Genomic DNA, 24,376 nt, shown 5'->3' on the forward strand with positions numbered 1-24,376 from the left:
CAACTCGCTGATGAAAAACACCCATCATTTAAATTAAATATATAATAGGGGATAATGTCAGCTTTGGGCGAGGGTCTGAAATGTGCAGCCCTATCCTTTGCATCCTGCTTGGTTCTGCGAGACTTAGTGCCATACGAGTGTACATAGGATTGCAGCCTCGGTGTATATTCTGCTGGGTTTGTGTGTGTGTGTTTAAATCTAAGTTTATTGGTCTATAACGGGGTTGGGGTACTGTGATACAAATCAGCATGGCCCAAAGTCAAGGTGGTGAAATTTATACATTCAGCAACGCCTAGGGTTGCCAGACTCAATAGAGGACAGGACTTCTGTGCCTTTAATTGCCCTGCTCTCTTTTGATTCTGGAAACCTTAAAGAGAAACTAGCAGACCCTTTGTTTAATTTCCAAGCAAAGGGTCTGCTGGTTTCTCTTTAAGGTTTCCAGACTCAAAAGAGAGCAGGGCAATTAAAGGCACAGAAGTCCTGTCCTCTATTGAGTCTGGCAACCCTAGCAACGCCTGCCGCTTCAAAGATTTCCCTGGTGTATAATTTATTGACATGTCATTTCAAAATAGTAATCTGTCCCAAATATTAGGAGACTGGGCATAAATTGGAATAAACAAGTGCATAACTGAAGGGACAGGAAGGCCATCGGAGCAAAACCAGGCCACCTACCACCAGATCCCCCGCAGATTAAATCGCAAAATTCAGATTACAGCGTGACATTGGCAGAACAAAGGAGGGAGTCAAATGCTTGACCTCAAAAATGCTCTCCTCACTCACACCTCCTTGCTGCTCACGTTATATTTCATTTTTTTATTTGCGCGCCACCTTTCCACTTTACCGTTCTTAGGGCAGTTTACAACAAAATATGCAGCAAAGTAACCCAACTAAAATCCATAATATAACCAATAATATGTGGCACAATTAAATAATGAACTTCACATATAACATTACGAAATAATATAATATCGGCAAATGACAATAGAATAAAATCACCCCATCAGTTAGGATAAACCTCAGGAGGGCATTAGAAACAAACAAGAAAAATGGGTTATCCAGACTAGATTCAGTTTGCTTTTATAGGCAAATCTGTCAAATGCAGACTTTCTGAAACAATCTGAGAACACAGCCAGGCTTTGAAATTTGCAATTATCCAAATTTTGTGGTGTAGTTCTGCAACACAACAAAAATGTTTGCAAAAATGCATATATTATGAGAAAGTGTGCATAAAATGATGCATTTATTAGTGAGAATAGCATACAAAATGCATTAGAGCAAGTTGTACATCTGTCACAGCTGCGTACAAAAATACGTTTTATTAGGAGAAAATCACATTAACATGCTGGTGATTTTTTTTAAGTGCAAATTGCTGTCAACTAAATTTAAGATTGAAAAATGAGAAACAGAGAACCAACGTTGATAGATCGTTTGATCCCAAATCCAGACCAAATCAGCTACACTCGGGGCCATTTTAAATCTATGTAAAAAGATTACTCAAACTAACTCCCATCTGGATCCAACCCAGGAGTAGCAAAAAGATTGATTGGGCTAACTTCCAGCTGGGCGTGCAATACTATCCTTAAAAAATAAATAAAAATGAATGCCTACACCCGAAGATGAACTCTGTGTAACCTAAAAGCTTACACTCCCAGCATTCTCCGTCGTAATCTATGGCCCAATAAAGCAGAGCAGCATCAATTTCTTGTTCAGCACAGCCAACAATGCCATTTAATGCACACAAATGAGCAAAGCCCTGGGTTGAGAGGAGGGGGGGAAAACATTCCTTCACCATGAGTTGATTCCCATGTAACCTTTTTGTGACCTTCAGCAGAGGGTCAGTTGGTTGGGTGGCTTTTTAAATGTTTATTTTGCTTTAGGGCTTTTTCTCTTTGGTCATTGCGGAATGCTGATTGCTCTCTAATCCTTTTAATGCAACCAGCCAACCTGTCTTCAATAGAAACTGCCTGAATTAATGTCGTCGTTTCTTTGTACTTCAGCTTCAGCCTTATTTTCTTCAGTCCCCAATGCGGGATACATAAAAATATAAAAATATAAAAACTGAGGGCATCAGCGGGATACATAAATGGGGTATGACCGCACTACTAAACCTCCTACAGGTAACCCGCATCAAGACATTCGACAGTCCCCAATGCCTGAAATAAAGAACAAAAATCCCCATATAATTTGGTATTGTTGATATTATTACTATTTTTCATTTATCTAATTCCCATCAGTGCATGACATACGGGACCAGAAACGTTGCTGGGTTAAGCTTGTGTGTTGCGGGGAAAACAACAAAAAGTCTTGTGGTACCTGGAAGACTAACGTATTTATTACAGCATAAGCTTTTGTGAAGGGACCCAGGTGGCGCTGTGGGTTAAACCACTGAGCCTAGGGCTTGCTGATCAGAAGTTCGGCGGTTCGAATCCCTGTGATGGGGTGAGCTCCAGTGGCTCGGTCCCAGCTCCTGCCAACCTAGCAGTTCAAAAGCACGTCAAAATGCAAGTAGATAAATAGGAACCGCTACAGCGGGAAGGTAAACGGCGTTTCCATGTGCTGCTCTGGTTTGCCAGAAGCGGCTTTGTCATGCTGGCCACATGACCTGGAAGCTATATGCCGCCTCCCTTGGCCAATAATGCGAGATGAGCGCGCAACCCCAGAGTCGGTCACGACTGGACCTAATGGTCAGGGGTCCCTTTACCTTTACCTTTAAGCTTTTGTGAAACATGAAGTGTAATCCTCAATTGCAGGTACATGCGCACGGGAGGGGGAAATTTTTTTAGCGTGGGAATCAGAGGGAAATGAAATGCAAGAAATAAGTGTCAGTTACAATTCAGTTACAGCGAGATGTATGCAAAATAAGTACAGTGGCCCTTTGCAAGAGCAGTGATAGGGGATAAATCTATCAGCTTGGCAACATGAGTTAATGAAGGTCTGTAATGGTACAACAACCTCAGATATGCTTATGACACAACCTTGAGGGCAGAAAGTGAGGAGGAATTAAAGAACCTTTTAATGAGGGTGAAAGAGGAGAGCGCAAAATATGGTCTGAAGCTCAACATCAAAAAAACCAAGATCATGGCCACTGGTCCCGTCACCTCCTGGCAAATAGAAGGGGAAGAAATGGAGGCAGTGAGAGATTTTACTTTCTTGGGTTCCATGATCACTGCAGATGGTGACAGCAGTCACGAAATTAAAAGACACCTGCTTCTTGGGAGAAAAGCAATGACAAACCTAGACAGCATCTTAAAAAGCAGAGACATCACCTTGCCGACAAAGGTCCATATTCAGGGGACCCCAAACTAAGGCCCGGAGGCCAGATGCGGCCCAATCGCCTTCTAAATCAGCATGTTTTTATATGAGTAGAATGTGTCCTTTCATTTAAAATGCATCTCTGGGTTATTTGTGGGGCCTGCCTGATGTTTTTACATGAGTAGAATGTGTCCTTTTATTTAAAATGCATCTCTGGGTTATTTGTGGGGCATAGGAATCCGTTCCTTTTTTTCCTTCAAAATATAGTCCGGCCCCCCACAAGGTCTGAGGGACAGTGGACCGGCCCCCTGCTGAAAAGGTTTGCTGACCCCTGTTTGGTTTTCCCAGTAGTGATGTATGGAAGTGAGAGCTGGACCATAAAGAAGGCTGATCGCTAAAGAATCGATGCTTTTGAATTATGGTGCTGGAGGAGACTCTTGAGAGTCCCATGGACTGCAAGAAGATCAAACCTATCCATTCTGAAGGAAATCAGCCCTGAGTGCTCACTGGAAGGACAGATCGTGAAGCTGAGGCTCCAATACTTTGGCCACCTCATGAGAAGAGAAGACTCCCTGGGAAAGACCCTGATGTTGGGAAAGATTGAGGGTACAAGGGGAATGTGACGACAGAGGACGAGATGGTTGGACAGTGTTCTTGAAGCTACCAACATGAGTCTGACCAAACTGCGGGAGGCAGTGGAAGACAGGAGTGCCTGGCGTGCTCTGGGACACCATGGAGTCACGAAGAGTCGGACACGACTAAACGACTAAACAACAACAACAATGGTACAGGAAACAGTAGCAGCCCATGTTGGGGGGAGCAGAAATGCATAGCTGTCAAGTTTTCCCTTTTCTCATAAGGAAGCCTATTCAGCATAAGGGAATTTCCCTTAAAAAAAGGGAGAACTTGACAGCTATGGAAGTGGCATGAGGCTTGGTTAGGGCAGGGTGGTAGTGTGTAGAGAGGCAGTGTCAGGAGGGGAGCTTAATAGCTCCCCCTCTCAATGGGCTGGAGCAGTCAGGAAACCGTTGTCTTTATCCAGCCCTAAATGATTAGAACCGAACTTTTTTGATGAATTGAAATTCAGTTCTTTCCTGTTGAGAGCCTCCCTTTGATGTATGTTTGTGCAAATATAGCCACAGTAAATCAGTAGCAGTGTGTTGATACACTGAAACGGTCTCCTATTAGGAATCGGGGCTCAAAACTGGGTTTCTTTATATCCAGTCCTAATCTGTTAGCTATTGTGTTTCAGCACCTGCTTCCGAGGGGAGGACTCGAACCAATTGATTCAAGCCACAAGAAAAGAGATTTCAACTAAACATCAGGAAGAAATTTCTGGCCGTAAGAGCTGGTCAACAGTGGAACACACTTCCACAAGAAGCGGTGGACTCTCCTTCCTTGGGGATTTTTAATAAGAGGTTGGATGGCCATCTGTCATGTATTTTAGCTGAGATTCCAGTATTGCAAGGGATTGGACAAGAGGTGACCCTCAGGGTCCCAACTTTACAATTCTTTGATTCTGTAAGAGAGAATCATTAATCACGTGCAGAGTGCAACCTCTAGGCAACTGGGTCTGCATCCAGTCCATACATATCTGAGGTTTGGCAGCAGAGATGCGGAAAGCGGTTGGCTTCCAGGTACATATTGTTCTCAGTATCTCTGGTTTTTTTAACCACCGTTTTAAAGAAAATGAAGCAAATCCGAGCGCTCCAGTGTGAATTTCTCATTCTGTACTGCAGAACGAAAACAACAGCAACCAAACATGTCACCGCAGTTAATGAACCGAAGTTTTGAAGGAAGCAGAGAAAAGAGACCACAGCTTTCTGCCTCTCTAATTATCCTGTTTGTGCATCTGGAAAAAAAGGGGGCTCTAGCCTGCTCAAGTTGCGACAGGTAACATGTTGATGTGTATATTCCCATCTCCCATATGTAATACACATCTCTTTATGTGTATACGTACTGTCTTTTGCAAAGGAGACCCACTGCCAAGGCATTTGTCCATGACTGAAAGGGTTAAAGTCAGCAGGTAGTGGGTGGGGCTGAGAGGTGGGGTTTGGCTCTATCCTGGCTCCTTCCCTGCTGTGAGTGCTTGAACCAGTCACTCCTGGAGTGGCACTTTCATATACCTGCCTAACTTGCCTCTGACACATTCCCTCTCACTGCTCTACCAGGACTGCCTCACTTCATTGGATTCTGGATTTTGCTTTGGAGACAGCAACGCAATTTGCCTGACAAGCCAATGTGGAAAGACCTGCTGGAGGTTCGCTGCTCCTACCAGTCGCTCTAAACAAGTATGTAACTAAACATTTTTTATTATTATTCTCTCCCTGTCTCTTCTCTCTCTCTCTGTGTGTGTGTATGTGCATTTTGTTTTGGAAGACAGCTCTTCCCAAGCAGACGCTAAAGTCACAGGTGGGCCAAGGATGCCATAAAGTGACCCAAAAGTTGGGTCATCTTGTACCGATAATGACAGGTAGATACAATTGTAAAGAAATGTTCTCTAACCACTGCCACCCACCCCCATAAAAAGGTAAAGGACCCCTGGATGGTTAAGTCCAGTCAAAGGCTGGGAGACATAATTCATTGAAGCATTGTAATAAGATCTGCCACATAGTTAAACGTCCAACTTGGTGGTCCATATCCTGTCATTTAATTCTGACTAAGGAAGCCCTCCTGCTATGAATTATGCAAACCTTTGAAACCATTTTTTAAAGCAGTTTATAATTTAGTTAGCTGTACTTTTTGTTTAGTGAGGCATTCAAAGCAATGTAGCTGAGCTTGCGACCCTGTGCGCACTTAGGAGAAAGTCCAGTTGAACTCAGGGAAAACATATTTCCAAGTAAGCATGCAAAATATCAAGTTGCAAAAATACCTTTATAAAATAATGGACCAAAAGACTGATGAAAAGCTGGTTTAGTGCAATTACACAACTTTAGGAAATGAATAAAATACAATCGCATTTTTGACACATTTCAAAATGAGATTATTATTTTTTTTAAAGCATGCCAGTTTAAATAAATTATAAGGGGTGTGTGTGTGTGTGTGTGTGTGTGTGTATCTATATGAATACAACCAATGCAGATGAAAACAAGGATATATAACTTACTAAATGATATAGGAAGTTGGTTTTTATTTTTTTAAAATCCTCATTTTATAAAAAGTTAGATTTCTCACACTTCAAACCCAGAAAAGGTCTGGGTGGTATGTATCATTTGTGTTGGTTTGATCTGAATATCAAAAGATGCAGCTCTCATATTTTGAAATTAATCCCATTCTAAAAAGTATCTTTAATGTGGAAAAACAGGATCCACCCAACTAGGTGTCTCCTGGAGAAACAAAACAAAAACCATAGCCTTGAAAAAGAATGATCACATTTCAAAATTAATTTTCTCATTATGTTGTGGGGTAGTGGAATGTATATCTGCAAAGACATTAGGAAGTCAGCCCAAGATGAGCACAGCCTCTCCCCCTCCCCTGCCAAGAAGTGTATTTTAAATACTTTGCAAAAAAATATTATAAATGAATGCACTCTTATTGAGAGTGGCTTGTTTCCTTGCAATCAGGAGTCAACATTTAAAATTAGATATGAATTTGGGGTTTTACTGAAGTCTTGATTTAAGTCCATGGCATGGTTCAATCATTTCAAGATGTTTCATAGGAAGCAACTTATAAATGGAATTAAGTACTAGATAGATAGATAGATAGATAGATAGATAGATAGATAGATAGATAGATAGATATAGATAGATAGTAACATCATGGTTTACCCCAGCCTTGCGCCACCCATATATTGTCGCCTACAACTTGCATGGAATTTTCTGCTGCTGCCCTGATCATAAACACATTTCTTTGGGAACAAGCACCAGTTTGTTGCACCAATGAGTTAATAAAATTTTAAAGTAAAAACAAAAAAATGGGCATTCATAACCATGTACATGCACAGCCATCTGTCCCCCGGCTATAATTTAAAAGGAAGAAGATGAAGGGGTGCTGACTCTAGAACGGTTTGCCACTATCGCCTTCACCTACCATTCTCTGCGTAGTCATGTGGGCTGTTTGTGTGCTGGGCTTCAGGGCCCTAGACTTTGGCCTTGAGGTCCAGCAGGTGTGCTGGCTGGTGCTGATGAGAGTGGTAATCCGAAACATCTGAAGGGCATCTGGTCAGTAAAGGCTGGTTTATCTTACAAAGAATCTCAGGGTCTCTTTACATGCTACATTTTTAGGTATATGTATTAAAGTGTATACAAAAAAAATGTGAACGTGACATATTTCTGAAAACACATGTCTCATACAGGTACATCCAGAGTGTGGGGATTGGGTGCAGTTCTCTGTTGAGCATACGCACAGTGGCAAACCTGGGTTGCCTGTTGTGTCCTCTGAGAAATGCTCCTCAAGCGTGGGCACCAAATGATCCCACAATTCCCAAAGTAACTTGTGGCAGCTCCATGCTTTTCTTGTGGGACTCCGTCACTGTAGAGAAGAAGACGTGCAGGTGAGAATTGGGAGAGAGATGAGAAAGAAAAAAGGTGTATCCTACCACCGAGTGTTCGGTCTCAGGGGCCAGCCCAACTCAGTCTTGTGTTCTCAGTGATGGCTGGATCAAGGTGGTCACCCAGCAGTCTGTTGATTGAATGCCTTCGCGTTGCCCACGAATTAGGCACAGTTAACTTTTGCTCGTTCTTACTACTGTGCTCATGCGCAGCTCTCATTTATCTCAACGATGCTGGCACTGGAAAACCTTTTTTCCAGTGAACTGTATCCCATAGCTCATATCAGATCTGTCTGTGTTCGGAGAACATCATCTGCTTCCTGAAGCAACCACATCACTCTGCCTTGTGTTAGGGCCGCCTGTGTGAACAATGGAACCAGGACTGCTGTGTTGTAACCAGAGAGTTGTTTCAATTTTTCGGTTACGAAAGAATGCCTGTAAAATATGTTTTGTGCTTCATGAACATGACCAATGTGCATCTGCAGTGTGGTGTAGTGGTTAAGACTCGTAATCTGGTGGACCGGGTTGTCGTCTCCGCTCCTCCACATGCAGTTGCTGGGTGACCTTAGGCTAGGCACACTTCTTTGAAAGTCTCTCAGCCCCACTCACCTCACAGAGTGTTTATTGTGGGGAAGGAAGGGAAAGGAGAATGTTAGCCGCTTTGAGACTCCTTCGGGTAGTGATAAAGCAGGATATCAAATCCAAAACTACTACTACTCTTCTTCTTCTTCTTCTTCTTCTTCTTCTTCTTCTTCTTCTTCTTCTTCTTCTTCTTCTTCTTCTTCTTCTTCTTCTTCTTCTTCTTCTGTATTTCTGGGGAGGTGAGACTGGCTATGGCTATCTAATTCCTGGATACCTGACTAGTAGCCACAAGCACAGAATTGCTCCCATGTGATAGGGGAAGACATAACTCCCGAAGTAGATTTGTCGGCTGTATCTTGGATGATGGCCTACCCATTTTTGTTTTTCTCCTCTCCCGCTCCCTCTCCCTCTCTTTTTAATTTACTCCAGTTCCCCCACATGGAACCAATACATGTGCTAGTTTTGCCCTACTTACACAGAGGTAAATTTCCATGCATGGGAAAGGCTACCATTTGTAATAAGCTTTAATAAGAATTAATAAATTACAGAAGGGTTCAAGGTGCAGTGTTCACATCAACCCCAATAGACCGTATAACATAACCTGTAAAGGAAGCCAGAAGTGTTCGTCACTATTGCAGTTGGGGTGTGTGTGTGTGTTCACAAATGTGATGCGGGAGAAATCAGTTTGCTTTGCATTTTAATGCTAACCTAACTAATTTGTGCTTTCTGAAATAATATGCAATCTAAAACACAGTTTCCCTAGAATTTGCGCTTCTTGGGATTTTGTGGTGCACCACATCAATCAAAAACATTCGTACAGAAAAGTGTGTATTAAGGGAAAGTATGCCAAAAAGGCATATATTTTTTGCATACTTTCCCCTAATACAAATTTAATGAAAATAACATGAATGCACTTTATGTTATGGTAAATTGCTTGCAAGAATGTGTCTAGTTTGCAGAATGGCATACAAAAATAATTTAGTCAGCACTAAAATGCTGACAAATTTTCGTGGGGACTTTAAAAACCCCACCTCAAATTGATGCAGAAATGTGGCGACCTGAATTCTGGACTGGAAAAATTAGAAACAGAGAGAGAGAAAATGGCCAGATTCCTCTATTCCTTTGCAAGAGGCTGAGGGAACAGTGACTCGTGAAAGGCCATCTAAGTCTCATCTGAACTAGATGGTTCGACCACACAAACTCCAAAATGTATGAATGTGTTTCTTGAAACGTATACTTATAACAAGTTTAGAGGTGCTGAGTGTGTCAGATACTCAGACTGCCCACTGCACTAATGGCAAAAAGCACATCCATGTTCCTGAAAGACCTACATTTTCCAGAAGTACTATAGGAAGCAATATAATACAGAGGGACCAAATATCTGTAGGTTTGTCATCTGCCAAGCTGCCATCTCGGGTCCTAACAAAATGTAGTCTTTGTGCAATGGGCTACCTTTGTGCCATGCAGAAGTAAAAAGATTTCTTTGACATAACACCCATACATTCCCACACGCGTATGTCTCCATACAGGCAAACAAAAGGCAGTATCGCAGTTGAAAGGACATATTCCAGCAAGACAAAAAACACTGAAGGCCTTCACTAAGGTAGGCCAGTGAGCAGTGACCCAGGGGAGACAGTCCTGACCCAAGAGCTGGATAAAGAGGCCTGTGGGTGGGTGCAATAGGATTCATTCAGGACCAGTTCACAGCCAAACACACACACACACTGGGAAGGTAGGACATGGAAAGCTTGGCCCATACAGTGTGATCCACCATGCAATTGCTTTGCAGTACGCAGAACTGAGCCTAAAAGTGCTTGAGCACTGACGTAAGTGAAGAAGTGTGCATGCACACGAAAGCTCATACCAAAATAAAAACTTAGTTGGTCTTTAAGGTGCTACTGAAGTAATAAATGTGGGTTCACTATGATTCTATGATGACATAGACTCATCAATTTGTAGAGTTGGAAGGGACCTTGTCAGTCATCTAATCCAACCATATGCAATGCAGTGACTATAGCTAAAGCATCTATGACAGATGGCCGTCCAACGTCTGCTTATTTTTTCCCCCAAAATGATTTTTATTCAGGATTTTCAACTTAAACATTTTTCATATCGTCATAACATAAGCGATTATCTTAGTTATTTTTAAAAAGAGAAAAAAGGCACAAAAAAGAAGAAAAGAAAAAAAGAAAAAAAGAGTATTAAATCTTATCTACTATTTCTTAACATCATTTCGTCTTCCCCGTCCCTCCCCTCCCGAGTCCATTTTAAATCCATCTTCAGCAGTATTCTCAATTAACAAATACTCTTATATCATAATCTAAATCATTACAAAATCAGTTATATTCACATCCTATAGAATTCCTTCAAAATAATCAATCAAGTATCTAAATTAAATCCCTTAGCCTATAGTTTCCCTAAAAAACATTCCCAATTTAATTTAATAAATTTGCTATTAATTAATAACCATATCTTTTTAAAACACTCCCCTCCTTCCCCTGATTGGCAATTCCCTGCAAACTTCAACCAGTTCCTTGTGACAGTCCTATTTTAAATCGTTTAATCCATCCCCTATTTAGAATTCATTTTATTTTTCACCCCACTCCATCTCTTGCCCACTCCATACCCCCTCCCTCTCTCCACTTCTCCCTCTGTTGTTCCAATCTCTTTCTCCAATTCCCTTTCCCAACTTTCTTCTTCTATTCCCCCCAAAGCCAAAACTTGCTTAAATCTATTATCTTTGTCTGGTTAACTTTGATCAGAGTCTGGGCTCCCTCCAAGGAAGGAGAGCCACCATCTTCCACATTTCGCCATCAAAGAGCTCTTGCTGTCAGAAGGTTCTTCCTGAGGTTGAGTCAGAATCTCCTTTCTTATACGTAACTTGAAGCCATTGCTTCGGGTCCTACCCTCCGGAGCAGGAGAAAACAAGCTATGAATCACCCTAAAAGTGGACAGCACAGATTTCCACATTATTTCCAGAATATATTTCCACACATTTAGCAATATTTATATTTCTCATCATACAGTCATACCTCGGTTTAAGTACGCCTCGGTTTGAGTATTTTCAGTTTAAGTACTCCGCGGACCTGTCTGGAACGGATTAATCCACTTTCCATTACTTTCAATGGGAAAGTTCGCTTCAGGCTAAGTATGCTTCAGGTTAAGTACGGACTTCCGGAACCAATTACACTCATACCTCGGGTTAAGTATGCTTCAGGTTGAGTACTCCGCGGACCCATCTGGAACAGATTAATCCACTTTCCATTACTTTCAATGGGAAAGTTCGCTTCAGGTTAAGTACGCTTCAGTTTAAGTACAGACTTCCAGAACCAATTGTGTTTGTAAACCGAGGTACCACTGTAATGGTGAGACTGTAGCCTGGTGACCTGTGTGCCTGCCTGCTCAGTCTGCTGTCCTGGTTGGTACTAACCAATGATAAGCAACTACGGTATCGAGGCAGCTACTCTCCCTTCTTAGGGGGATTTAGTTTCAAAGCAGACTTCAGCTGGGCAGCCCTTCAAATACAGGACTGGAAACTAGGGCACATCACTACCGTATTTCAGTAGTATGCTGGTTGAGTGAAACACTCATTGTGCAGGGTCGTATGTTGAGTTCTGCACAGGTCCTTTCAATGCGTATCTTCAATGTGCCTACGGTGATAATGCAACTGGTTCCTTGGATGCCCATTACAAACCGTGCGTGCAGATGGTGTTTTAAGCAACAGGAGAACATAAGGTGAGCCTGCTGAACCAGGCCAGTAGCCCATCTACTCCAGCATACTGTTCTCACAGTTGCCAGCCAGATGCCTGTGGAAAGCCCACAAGCAGGACATAAGCACAACATCTGCGATTCCCAGAAACTGACATTTGGAGGTATGCTGCCTTTAACAGTGGGGGTAAGGCATAGCCATTGTGGCTAGTAGCTGTTGTAGAAAAAGTAGCAGAAAATGGTCCCTGCCCCCCAAAAGCTTACAGTCTGGTGCAGGGTGACAACAGCAGGAGAAACATGGAGGCAGAGGCAAGAGTAAACAAGTAGAAGCTGTTTGCTGGATGGCGCAGGGCCGCTATGTTAGCTTCCCAGGAGGTGGGGCAGTGTTGCTTGCTGGGAGAGATTCCTGCATTGCAGGGGGTTGGACTTGATGACCCTTGGGGTCCCTTCCAACTCTACAATTCTATGATTCTAGATCAGGCATCCCCAAACTGCGGCCCTCCAGATGTTTTGGCCTACAACTCCCATGATTCCTATCTAACAGGACCAGTGGTTGGGGGAGATGGGAACTGTAGTCCAAAACATCTGGAGGGCTGAAGTTTGGGGTGCCTGTTCTAGATTGTGGGGTGATTGGCACTTTACAAAAGCTTGTGCATTTGCAGACACTGACGTAACTGCTGGGAAGCTAGCATTGTGGCTCTGCCTCACTTGTTGAGCTACTTCTGCAAACAGGGTACTTTCATTAAGTTTAGCCATTTTTATCCACCCCCCCCCAACTGATATACCTTTTCCTCCCACAATGCCACAGCTCACACAAAAAGAGCAAAACACAGCTGAACACACACAGGCTTTGTTTCAGTTGAAGATATTACAGTTTGAAGCCAGGCTACATTCCCACTGAACCCAATGGGAGCTAAGGACTCTTCCGGGTTGCGGCTAATTTTGGGTGGGATTCAACAAATTCAGGTTATGCAATTGCAGATGGTTGCAGAATATTGCACGACAAAACCGCTTCCACGAAAGATTGAACTTTTTGAGATAAGGGGACAGAAAAATGCATCAGAAAGTGTGAGATAACACTTGCCTTGACACAACATCATCTGTCCTCTCCACAAACTCATCAATAAGTAGCCGATGTCGTCTAACCGCTCTGCAAACAAACAGGGATGAATGTTTAGTAAGCAGGTCATCTTGAAGTGACCTAAGTGAAGGCAGTGCCTACCTTGATTTCAACATCAAGAAGTTTTTTTCTAGATCCAATCCATTAATATTATTATGGTGATGCAGGTTGTGGTGAGATGTGGGGAAGTTAATGGAGACTGCAACTATCCTTCCTGTGGGCACATGGGGAAGGGACTTGGCTTCGTCCGGCAGAATAAAATGTGGCCATGCAATGAATGGAAAGGAACTACGTAGGTATATGCTGGAACAATCACATATAAAGTTTGCCACGCAGCCAGAGCGGGAGTGTGCGGGAAGGACATAAAACCATTATCACTCAACCCATATTTCCCCAGTTAAAAATGGTTGAGCAATCTAACGACCTGTGTTGGATGATCATAAGAACAGACTCTGCATCAGGAGTTCTCAAACTAAGGCCCGGGGGCCGGATGCGGCCCAATCACCTTCTAAATCTGGCCCGCGGACGGTCCAGGAATCAGCATGTTTTTACATGAGTAGAATGTGTCCTTTTATTTAAAATGCATCTCTGGGTTATTTGTGGGGCATAGGAATTCGCTCATATTTTTTTCCAAAATATAGTCCGGCCCCCCACAAGGTCTGAGGGACAGTGGACCGGCCCCCTGCTGAAAATGTTTGCTGACCCCTGCTCTACATAGCTCTACTTTCTCTACCAGAAACCTATTCTAGTTCCCAAGACTGGTCTAAGACACTTTGGTGCAGGGCCAGATTTAGGTTTGATGAGGCCCTAAGCTACTGAAGGTAATGGGGCCCTTTCTTTATATGTCCAGCTGTCATTTGTCAACAACAAATTGTCACTGTTTTTTTGTGTTGAATATATGCTATATGGTAATTTATGGACCTAATAGGTCCATACACAAAACAAAACACTGTTGCTGTATGTAGGTTTTATTTTATTTGTTTTTTATCTTATATTTTGGAAATATACACCCAGTCTTTTTCTCCTTTAATTTGTTTTCTTTTGATGGTTGCCGTGTTTTCTCTGGCTAGTCACTAATTTTGGGTGGGATGAAATCATATGCCAGCAATTTCAGGTTGCACAATTATAGTTAATTGGGTTAATCTTGCAAATGCATTTCCTCAAAAGATCAGAATTTTTGCAGTTAGGAAAGTGACAGGAAAATGCACTAGAAAGTGTAGGATAACGCTTGCTTTGATGCAACATCATCAAACCTCCCAATGAATGCTTAGTAAACAAGCCATCCGGAAGCACCCTTGGTCACCATTGTCAAATGATAGGTGCATGTTAGATGTGCTTCTGCAAGTGTCTACAAACAATTTATCTTTCAGTTAGAGACTGTGGCTCAGTTTCTAATTCAAGCACATTTTTTTTCAATTAGTCTTGTGAACAGATTTAGACTGAGGTTTATTTTAACAGACTAGAGCAAGACTTTCATGTGCTTAATTAATTGATGAAATATACATGAAAGTTGCAAAACCACAGGTGCAGTCTTAAAGGATCCTGATGATGGGACACTTTCTCTTTTAAATATGCTACTGTAACAACTTAATGAGCAAAACCTACCACTATTTGCTTATTGTCATCCCTACTAATTAATTGAGAGTGCAAAATTTAACCTGCCATTAAGGCTTCAGACAGTCGCACTGATCAGTTTGATTCTAGCCCTGACTGGAAAAAATTAATAAAACAAAGCCTGTTTTGTTTAATAATATATATTAGTCCCATAGAAGTTTGACAGTGGTGAGGTATCAGAGAGGTTAGGTAAAGGTAAAGGGACCCCTGACCATTAGGTCCAGTCGTGACCGACTCTGGGGTTGCGCGCTCATCTCACATTATTGGCCGAAGGAGCCGGCGTATAGCTTCCAGGTCATGTGGCCAGCATGACAAAGCCGCTTCTGGCAAACCAGAGCAGCACATGGAAACGCCGTTTACCTTCCCGCTGTAGCGGTTCCTATTTATCTACTTGCATTTTGACGTGCTTTCAAACTGCTAGGTTGGCAGGAGCTGGGACCGAGCAACGGGAGCTCACCCCGTCACAGGGATTCGAACCGCTGACCTTCTGATCAGCAAGCCCTAGGCTCAGTGGTTTAACCACAGCGCCACCTGGGTCACCTATCAGAGAGGTTAGGTAACAAATAATGATGAAGGGGAGCAAAATAAGTTACAAGAACTTAAATTCTGTTGTTGTTGAGTCTGAAGATAGGAGAGGAAAGAAGCTTAAGTAAAGGTTTTGCTTAAGAGAATGACTTTGAGGGGTAATGTGAAAGGAGGAGAGAGGTGTCACCATGCTACTCAGGGACAGGGAGCGCTCCAAAGGTCATTGGACTCTAACTCCCATCAGCCCCAGCCAGCGTGGCCACTGTTCCAGGGATGATGGGAGTTGTAGTTGAGCAAATACTTGAGGTCGACAGTACCCAAGCCCTGATATAAGTGTTCCGGGAGAAAATTCTGGGACTGAAGGGCAGGCATAGTGAATGGGCAGAACTAGTAAAGAGAGCACGTATCAGCTGAGGGTGCTAGATCTGGAAGAATGGAGGTCATGAGCAGGGATATATTGGGAATAAGGTTAGAAAGACAGGGCAGGCCATAAACACCTTTAGAGGTAAGGCTATGGATTTGTGCTAAATGCAGGAGGGGTGGGAAGCCTGTAGCAGGGATTTGAATATAATAATAATAATAATAATAATAATAATAATAATAATAATAATAATAATAATATATTGTTTATACCCCGCCCATCTGGCTGGGTTTCCCCAGACACTCTGGGTGGCTTCCAACAGAAGAATAAAATAATCGATTAAAGATTAAAAGCCTCCCTAAACAGGGCTGCCTTCAGATGTCTTCTAAAAATCTGGTAGCTGTTTTTCTCTCTGACATCTGATGGGAGGGCGTTCCACAGGGTGGGCGCCACTACCGAGAAGGCCCTCTGCCTTGTTCCCTGCAACTTGGCTTCTCGCAACGAGGGAACTGCCAGAAGGCCCTCGGCCCTGGACCTCAGTGTCCGGGCAGAACGATGGGGGTGGAGACGCTCCTTCAGGTATACTGGACCGAGGTGATTTAGGGCTTTAAAGGTCAGCACCAACACTTTGAATTGTGCTCGGAAGAGGCCATCATGCAGGTGAAGGAAGAGAAACCAGTGGCCCTTCAGATGTTGTTGGACCATCATCTCCCACTAGTCCCCGATAGCATGGACAATGGCCCAGCTGATGGGAACTGTCGTCCAACAACACCTGGTAGGCCAGAGCTTCCCTGTCTCTGATATAGATAGAGGGGTGAATTGTTGGGTCAGTAGAATTCTAGGCTGAGGCAAAAACTGAAGGATTGCAAGGAGCAGCCAGGAAGAAAACTGTAGTAACCAAGATGAGCGTTAAAAAAGCATAAGCAACCAAAGATGCAAAATGATTCATGACATTTGTTGATCTTTAACTCTAGTTTAAATCCATACCATCACCATCCCTGTCTTATCAGATGCAACACATTTTTTGCTTCTATACCAATTTAATTATCATGACTTCCATCCAAGAATTCTGGGAATTGTAGTTTGGTGAAGATGCTTAAAATTCTGTGTTAAGTGATCCCTAGCCTCCACTGCAAAACAACAGTCTCCAGAGTTCATTGGGGAGAAGGATACTTATTAATCCCATTCCAGTCTGTGCTATCCATTTGCCTTAATTAGAGATCTCAATTTCTGCTACATCACACTTCTGGCCATAGCTGCCAAGTTATCCCCTTTTTTAAGGGATTTTCCCTTATGCTGAATAGGCTTCCTCGCGAGAAAAGGGAAAACTTGGCAGCTATGCTTCTGGCAAAGGAGTTGTTGTTGTTGTTGTTTTGCTGCCACGCATTTCATTCTTTAAGAAATGCACAAATGTATTAATAAGTGTCATAAATGTTATTTGCTTCTTTGGCTGCATGTGGGTTCCTCTGGAGAAAGGCGGTGCTTCTGTTTTGAGAACATTGCTGGATTAGAGTGCTATGTGGTTGTGCAAGAGTTATGGGCGCCTATTGCCTTGTAACGTGAAAGGAGACAAATGACGCCCCTTCCACTCCTTTTGGACTTTCAAAATGTGTAAATCTTCAAGTGGAAGCCGTGAATCCAAAGCGTGTAGACTTCACCACAAAATAATTTAATCCAATTAAAGATACCATCAAGACTACACTTTAATCTCTGCTGTGGAGCTCAAATTGAACTGAGCATTTTGTGGCCTGCACATGAGGTTTAGCTACATTTAGGATGAATGTGCTTTTTAGATTTTATCGTCCCTTCATCCTAAATGCTCAGAGCAAGTAATCACACTGTTAAAGTGCAACCAATTACTATACAAGACAATTAAATAATACTTGCGTTTTTACCTTTCTAGTGTTTTAGGAACATAAGAAACTCCCTAGACCATTGGTCCATCTAACTCAATATTGTCTATACTGACCGGCACCTGCTTGGTAAGATTTCAGGCAGGGAATGTTCCCAGCTCTAGCTGGGAAAGCTGGGGGGTTGAACCTAGGTGACATCCACACCCACACATTTAAAGTGCACAGCTTCCACTAAAGAATTCTGGGAGCTGTGCACCAGCTTGGATGATGGGCTTGAGGGCATCCTGAGCAAGTTTGAAGACGACACCAATTGGGAGGGGTGGCTAATACCCCAGAGGACAGGATCACACTTCAAAATGACCTGAACAGATTAGACAACTGGGCCAAAGCAAACAAGATGAATTTTAACAAGGAGAAATGTAAAGTACTACACTTGGGCAAAAAAAAAAAATGAAAGGCACAAATACAGGATGGGAGACACCTGGCTTGAGAGCAGTACATGTGAAGAGGAGTCTTGGTAGACCACAAACTTGACATGAGTCAACAGTGTGATGCAGCAGCTAAAAAAGCCAATGCAATTCTGGGCTGCATCAATAGGAGTATAGCATCTAGATCAAGGGAAGTAATAGTACCACTGTATTCTGCTCTGGTCAGACCTCACCTGGAGTACTGTGTCCAGTTCTGGGCACCACAGTTCAAGAAGGCTACAGACAAGCTGGAACGTGTCCAGAAGAGGGCAACCAAAATGGTCAAAGGCCTGGAAACGATGCCTTCTGAGGAATGGCTTAGGGAGCTGGGTATGTTTAGCCTGGAGAAGAGAAGGTTAAGGGGTGATATGATAGCCATGTTCAAATATATGAAAGGGTGTCATATAGAGGAGGGAGAAAGATTGTTTTCTCCTGCTCCAGAGAAGCGGACACGGAGCAATGGATTCAAACTACAAGAAAGAAGATTCCACCTAAACATTAGGAAGAACTTCCTGACAGTAAGAGCTGTTCGGCAGTGGAATTTGCTACCAAGGAGTGTGGTGGAGTCTCCTTCTTTGGAGGTCTTTAAGCAGAGGCTTGACAGCCATATGTCAAGAATGCTTTGATGGAGTTTCCTGCTTGGCAGGGGGTTGGACTGGATGGCCCTTGTGGTCTCTTCCAACTCTATGATTCTATGATTCTAATTCCTGGCACCCTTAACAAACTACAGTTCCCAGGATTCTCTGGTGGAAGCTATGAATGGTGTGGATATGTCCCTGGAACCTCTTATGGAGTGTGTCAGAGACCTGGAGAAACTTGGCTTCCCAAGTCTGCTTTACAGAGGACAGCTTTCACATCTCTGCGTGAAGGCATTTGAATAGATGTCCAGTCCAAATCCAGTTTAAGAGGAAAGAACCCTAAGTTCTGAGACCTGCAGGCTTTCAAAGTCGCTTGCCAGCAGTTAGAACTCAAACAGCAGACTTAACAGGCATATAGACTGTGCTACACACGGGGGCAGACTTTGGTAAGCAAGGACAACATTTTGTGCCCCCCCCCTCAAATATTTCTTATTTTCACAATAGTTCCTTTTGGTACTGATGCTTTTTAAAATGAATTTTCCCAGTAGGTACCTTATAAACATAGGTGTTGTTGTTTGCTCCCTGCCCCCAAGTTCGGAGTCCTGTGGGGGGGAACGGCCGAAATTTCCAAAATCCGGCACTTGTATATGCTAAACCTTTAATGCAGCACAATTGAATAGCATTATTTTCCTCAAATAATTCTGGGCACAGTAGTTTGTTAAGGGATACTGGGAATTGTAATTCTGTGAGCAGTAAACAATCTTCTGGGTTTTTTTTTATCAGAGGCTGGGAAGCCTGTGCCCTTCAGATATTGTTGGACTCCAGTTTCCATCAGGCACCACCAGCATGGTCTATAGACAGGGATGATGGGAGTTGTAGTCCAATAAAATCTGGAGGGCCATGGATTCCCTATCCTTTTTAGAGGGTGTGTTCATATTTCAAATCAAGATTCAGCTTTGAAAGAGAAACATTCTAGTGTGAATAAAAGAATCTGGATACCTGCCTTCTGATGATGCTTGCCACCTGCACTTTTTATACATACTTACCGGTATATTTCTTTTTTAAAAGCTACTACCCTGATTAATTGGGCCACATTTTTAATTGACTGAAATTGTTGGGGGTTTGTTTTAAAAATATTACTCTTATCTGGGTAATAGTTTAACGGTGCAGTCTTGAAGAGTAAGTCCTGTTGAGTTAAGTGGGGCTTACTCGCAGGTAAATGCGAATGGGATTGCAGCCTAAATCTTGCATGCTGCCTGGAATACCTTGATGGCCCTATGTTGCTGATAATAGGAATTTTCTGCTAATGGAGCAGCCACCAAGAAAGCCTCTCTAGAGGTCTTCATCATTTTAGGCTCACCTTAAGGTCGCAACAGGATATAGATGAGGATTTGGGGAATTTTATCGCACCCTGGCTCGGAGGCTCTGGGCAGGTTGCAACATAGATTTGAAACAAACATAAACTCCCAAAATAGAACACATGAAACACGGCAATAAAAGCCTACAAAATACAAGATTTAAATAGCCCAACAAGCCAGCCCTAATCATGTCTTATGTAGAATCTCTTTGATCTTAAACAAAAAGGAAAGAAAAATAAAGTACATTATAACCCGTGCTAAACTTTCGGGTTTTGATGGGTAATATAGTTTAACTATATGATGTGACTACAGCAATTTAAAATTTATTTAATGATCACAGCATGGTAAGAATCATCTACATCTTGAGTGAAACTCAGTTATTACTGCATTGATGTTTATACATCAGTGGATTGCATTTTCCCACCAGCCAGGCACTGTAGTTTTGCATATGGCAAATCAGTCATGTATACATTTATCTGCTGGTGATCAGTCTGCTTTATATTTGTTTTAAAAGCAGTATTTTATACCCCACTTTTCTGTTCGGGTTTTGCTAAATTAGTAGCATGAGAAACCATCAGATTGCTTCTTCACACAATCAACTCTAGGACAAGCAATTAACACTGGGCAGAAAGCCAAGGTCTACTTCTGCCATAGTAACTGCGCTCTCATTGGTTGAGAACAGCACTGAGACCTGTTATCAGAGAAAGCTAGCACAGTACGTGGTGGGGTGAGTGTGGTCAGTGTAGGAGGAGAGGTGCTGTATCGGTTGAGAGAGAGAGAGACAGACAGAGAAGAAAGGATTTTTTTTACTTTGTTTTTGAGTTCTAAAGTTGTACATAGAAACTCTGGATTTCTTTTATTTTAATAAATCCTGTATATAGTTTACTCTGCGTCCAGACGTCTAGTCATTTAAGTTACCGCCAGAAGCTTCCGGAAAAACCTGCGCAAACTCTGCTGTGTTCAGGCTGAAGTTACACCTGACACTTAAAAACACTAAGATTTTCTCCTTCAAATGAAGATGCCCAAAGTGCCTATCTGTGAATAAAAGAGCTTAGAAACAAAAATACGCATACAAAAAACATTATAAGAAAAGCCCACATCAAATGGAATCAAGGCAGCTGTAAAACTGGAAAAATTAATAAAACCAACCAAGAGCCAGCCTAACATAAAAATCAAAGCACAGACAGACTTTCAGAAGTTTGCAGCTGCAAATTCAGCTGTCACAGGAGATACGAGGTGGAAAACTTGCAGACTGCAATCCTTCTGGTCTAGAGCACTCACTCCTGTTGCATCTGTCATATATAATGGCTGAGATCACAACTGTCCCACATCTGGGATGTGTACCAGTTCACATTTGTAGCCTTTTCACACAAGACTTAAAGCCTAGCAATATTAAATATAAAGATCTACATTGGTCAGCATTCTCATTTGCCTCTCCAGTACCTTCCTCATACTTTCTCTCCTGCTTCAACATCAATCAGAAACAGCATGAAAGGTGATCAGAGGCGGTGTAAACCTCAGCTACAAAACACCCTTGCATATTACCTAATAGCAATTCCCAGTTGACTCACTTGTGCAAGCTGAGAAGAATGGCTAAGCACTCTTTATAGTGCTAGTGGAAGATCAAAGATGAGTTATGCTATCCCTTCACTGGCTTGTGCGTGTGAATCAAAGGGAATTGCCTACAAGATGAGAGATGAAGGCTTTCTTTGTGGTTGCACCTAACATTCTTCTGCATGACAATTAAAAGAAAACATCATAGTCTAAGTTGAGGGTGATCTCACAAATGACTAAAAACTATAAATCCTGGTAGTTAAAGATATTGGGGGGGGGGGGAGAGGATATCTTAAAACAAAGAAGGTGTTTCTTTAAATATAAACCATCCTATATCTGATGAAGGAGGAGGGTGTATGCTTCTTTTAGAACAAGCCAAATGAGAAAGTCGTTTCTTAGAATCTGAGGCAAAGAATTCCCTAATAATTATTGGCATATCTAGGATTGCCATACTTTTGGGAATTCCCGGACATGTCCTACATGCCCATCCAGGGGGAAATTTATATTTTAAAGCAAATGTCCTGGATTTGGGGTTTTAAGAAATTGTGTGTGTGCGGGTGGCTTTGGTTCAGGCTTGGGCTCTGGCGTGGCAGCTCAGGCTCGGTGGTGGCGGAAGCTCAACATTATTATTTTTTGTTACAGGTAGGTAGCCGTGTTGGTCTGACGTAGTCGAAACAAAATAAAAAAAATTATTCCAGCAACACCTTAGAGACCAACTAAGTTTGTCATTGATATGGGCTTGCGTGTGCATGCACACGAAAGTTCAAAGCAATGACAAACTTAGTTAGTCTCTAAGGTGCTGCTGGAAGGAATTTGTGTGTCCAGACTTTTTCCTCTTGGAATATGGCAGCCCTAATATGAGCCTCAAACTATTACTAAGATTATTGGAATCCTCTGGTCGGATTACAGTAGGCATCCCCAAACTTCGGCCCTCCAGATGTTTTGGACTACAATTCCCATCCCCCCCGACCACTGGCCCTGTTAGCTAGGGATCATGGGAGTTGTAGGCCAAAACAGCTGGAGGGCTGCAGTTTGAGGATGCCTGGATTACAGCATAAACAGGTCTAACCCTACAAAAGCATTTTGCCATTCCATGTGATTGCACAACATCATGCATGTATTCTAGCTGTCCAACTGTTCCACTAGGAACAGTCTCTTACATCCCCTGGTCAAATAAATGCTGATAGTAGATGTTACTGAACACGTTTCAAGCGCAACTAGTAGAACCAGATCCATTATGGGATTAAGCATTTGCTTAAACATTCCTTATTTCTTATCACAGAGTACTGATGGGAAGAATGGGAAGGCAAGCTGTTGCGCGACAGATGAAAAGGGCAGGCAGGGAGCAGTCTTTGTTGTTTCTAGATGGGAAACTTGTATTGCAAATGGTTCCATTTGCACATCTAGCAAGTTAACGTCTACCCATTCTCATTTTTCGGCCATAATATTAATTGCTACTCTGTGGTTTGTTGTCCACATTAGGGATGTGCAAATTGGTCCGTTTCAGTTTTGAACAGTTTCTCACTTGTCCAATGAGTTTTCATTTATTTAACAGATTTTCCATATGGTAAGGCTGGCATTTTGATGATGCCATGTGGTGTGGATGCTGCAAAAAAAAAAAACCCCAACAAAACAAAACCCTATGGCTTCGAGCAGCAAAAATTCCAGAGTAAACTCTCATCTGGAAGTACCCATAATGTGTAATATTTGTATGCACATGTATATACATGTGATAGAGAGAATGAGCCATGGTTTCAGGATAAACCATTGAATAAGTGGGGTTCAAAATGCCTACTGTGGCCTACTCATTTAATTTATGCAGAAATACAAACTACCACTTCTCCTTTGTCAAAATATTGGATGACCTGGTTATAAAAAGAACCCCCTTTTGTTTTAAGAGGCCTTTTGTCCATGCCCCTAAAAGTATTTCTGTCCAAGCACTTGGATGGTTTCTACAGTTGGTCTGGCCCTGAGCGTAAGGACAGGGAGCTTATTTTTATGTGTTTTTTTTAAGATAAATTTTTATTCATTTTTTCATAAAGATATTAACAATCATACATATTACATATAATTCAACCTATATGACTTCCTTCCAACCCATAAGTGGTAACTTCTGTCAATCCTACTTCGTATTTTCTATTTACAAACAACTCATCACACTGTAGAGGTTATGTTACTACCCCTAACGCTCTCATGCCCAGATAATTTCCTTTAGCATATTCTATAAATTTACTCCATTCAGCTTGGAACTTCACATCATCCGAGTCACGTACTCTGTGTGTTAATTTGGCTAATTCCATAAATTCTAGAACCTTCGACTGCCACTCAACTATAGATGGTATATCATTTGTTTTCCAATGTTTTATGTTGTTTAATATCATATTTTAAAGGTAAAAATTGGTCTTCGGCCAGTTTGCAAAAGAGGTATTACACACACACACAGTATGATTAACTTAAGACACTGGCATTAAAATAACATTCTAAATCAAATGCAATCAATAAAACTCCTGCAGTTTGCAACACTCCAGTGTCCCCTCCAAAGGCAAGCTATAAGAATTGTGCAAGGCTTCCCCACTTGTGTAGGCACAAGTTCTTCATGGCTCATTTTTAAAGTACAGTATGTGCTGCCCAGGTGGCACTCTTGCAGTGGCACCACATACTGTGCTGTAAGGTAAAAGGTAAAGGACCCCTGGACGGTAAAGTCCAGCCAAAGGCAACTATGGGGTTGCAGTACTCATCTTGCTTTCAGGCCGAAGGAGCTGGCACTTGTCCACAGATAGATTTCCGAGTCATGTGGCCAGCATGACTGAAGCGCTTCTGGCGCAACAGAGCACCATGACAGAAACCAGAGCGCACAGAGACGCCATTTACCTTCCCGTCACAGTGGTACCTATTTATCTCCTTGCACTGGCGTG

General features: G+C 42.3%; 1 protein-coding gene across 2 annotated transcripts in view; it reads left to right on the forward strand.

Moving 5' to 3' along the window:
* Nucleotides 1-4,997: 4,997 nt before the first annotated feature.
* The window catches only part of SP6 (Sp6 transcription factor), a 33,770-nt gene continuing 14,391 nt past the window's right edge, over nucleotides 4,998-24,376 (forward strand). The window contains exons 1-2 of one of the 2 annotated variants that reach the window (XM_035136328.2): nucleotides 4,998-5,145; nucleotides 5,424-5,543. The gene's annotated coding sequence lies outside the window, so the exon portion shown is untranslated. Of the gene's footprint in view, nucleotides 5,146-5,369; nucleotides 5,544-24,376 lie in introns of those variants that run through there. The other variant, XM_060281438.1, reaches the window with a different exon arrangement.

This window comes from Zootoca vivipara, chromosome 13 (assembly GCF_963506605.1).
Source record: "Zootoca vivipara chromosome 13, rZooViv1.1, whole genome shotgun sequence".
NCBI lineage: Eukaryota > Metazoa > Chordata > Lepidosauria > Squamata > Lacertidae > Zootoca > Zootoca vivipara.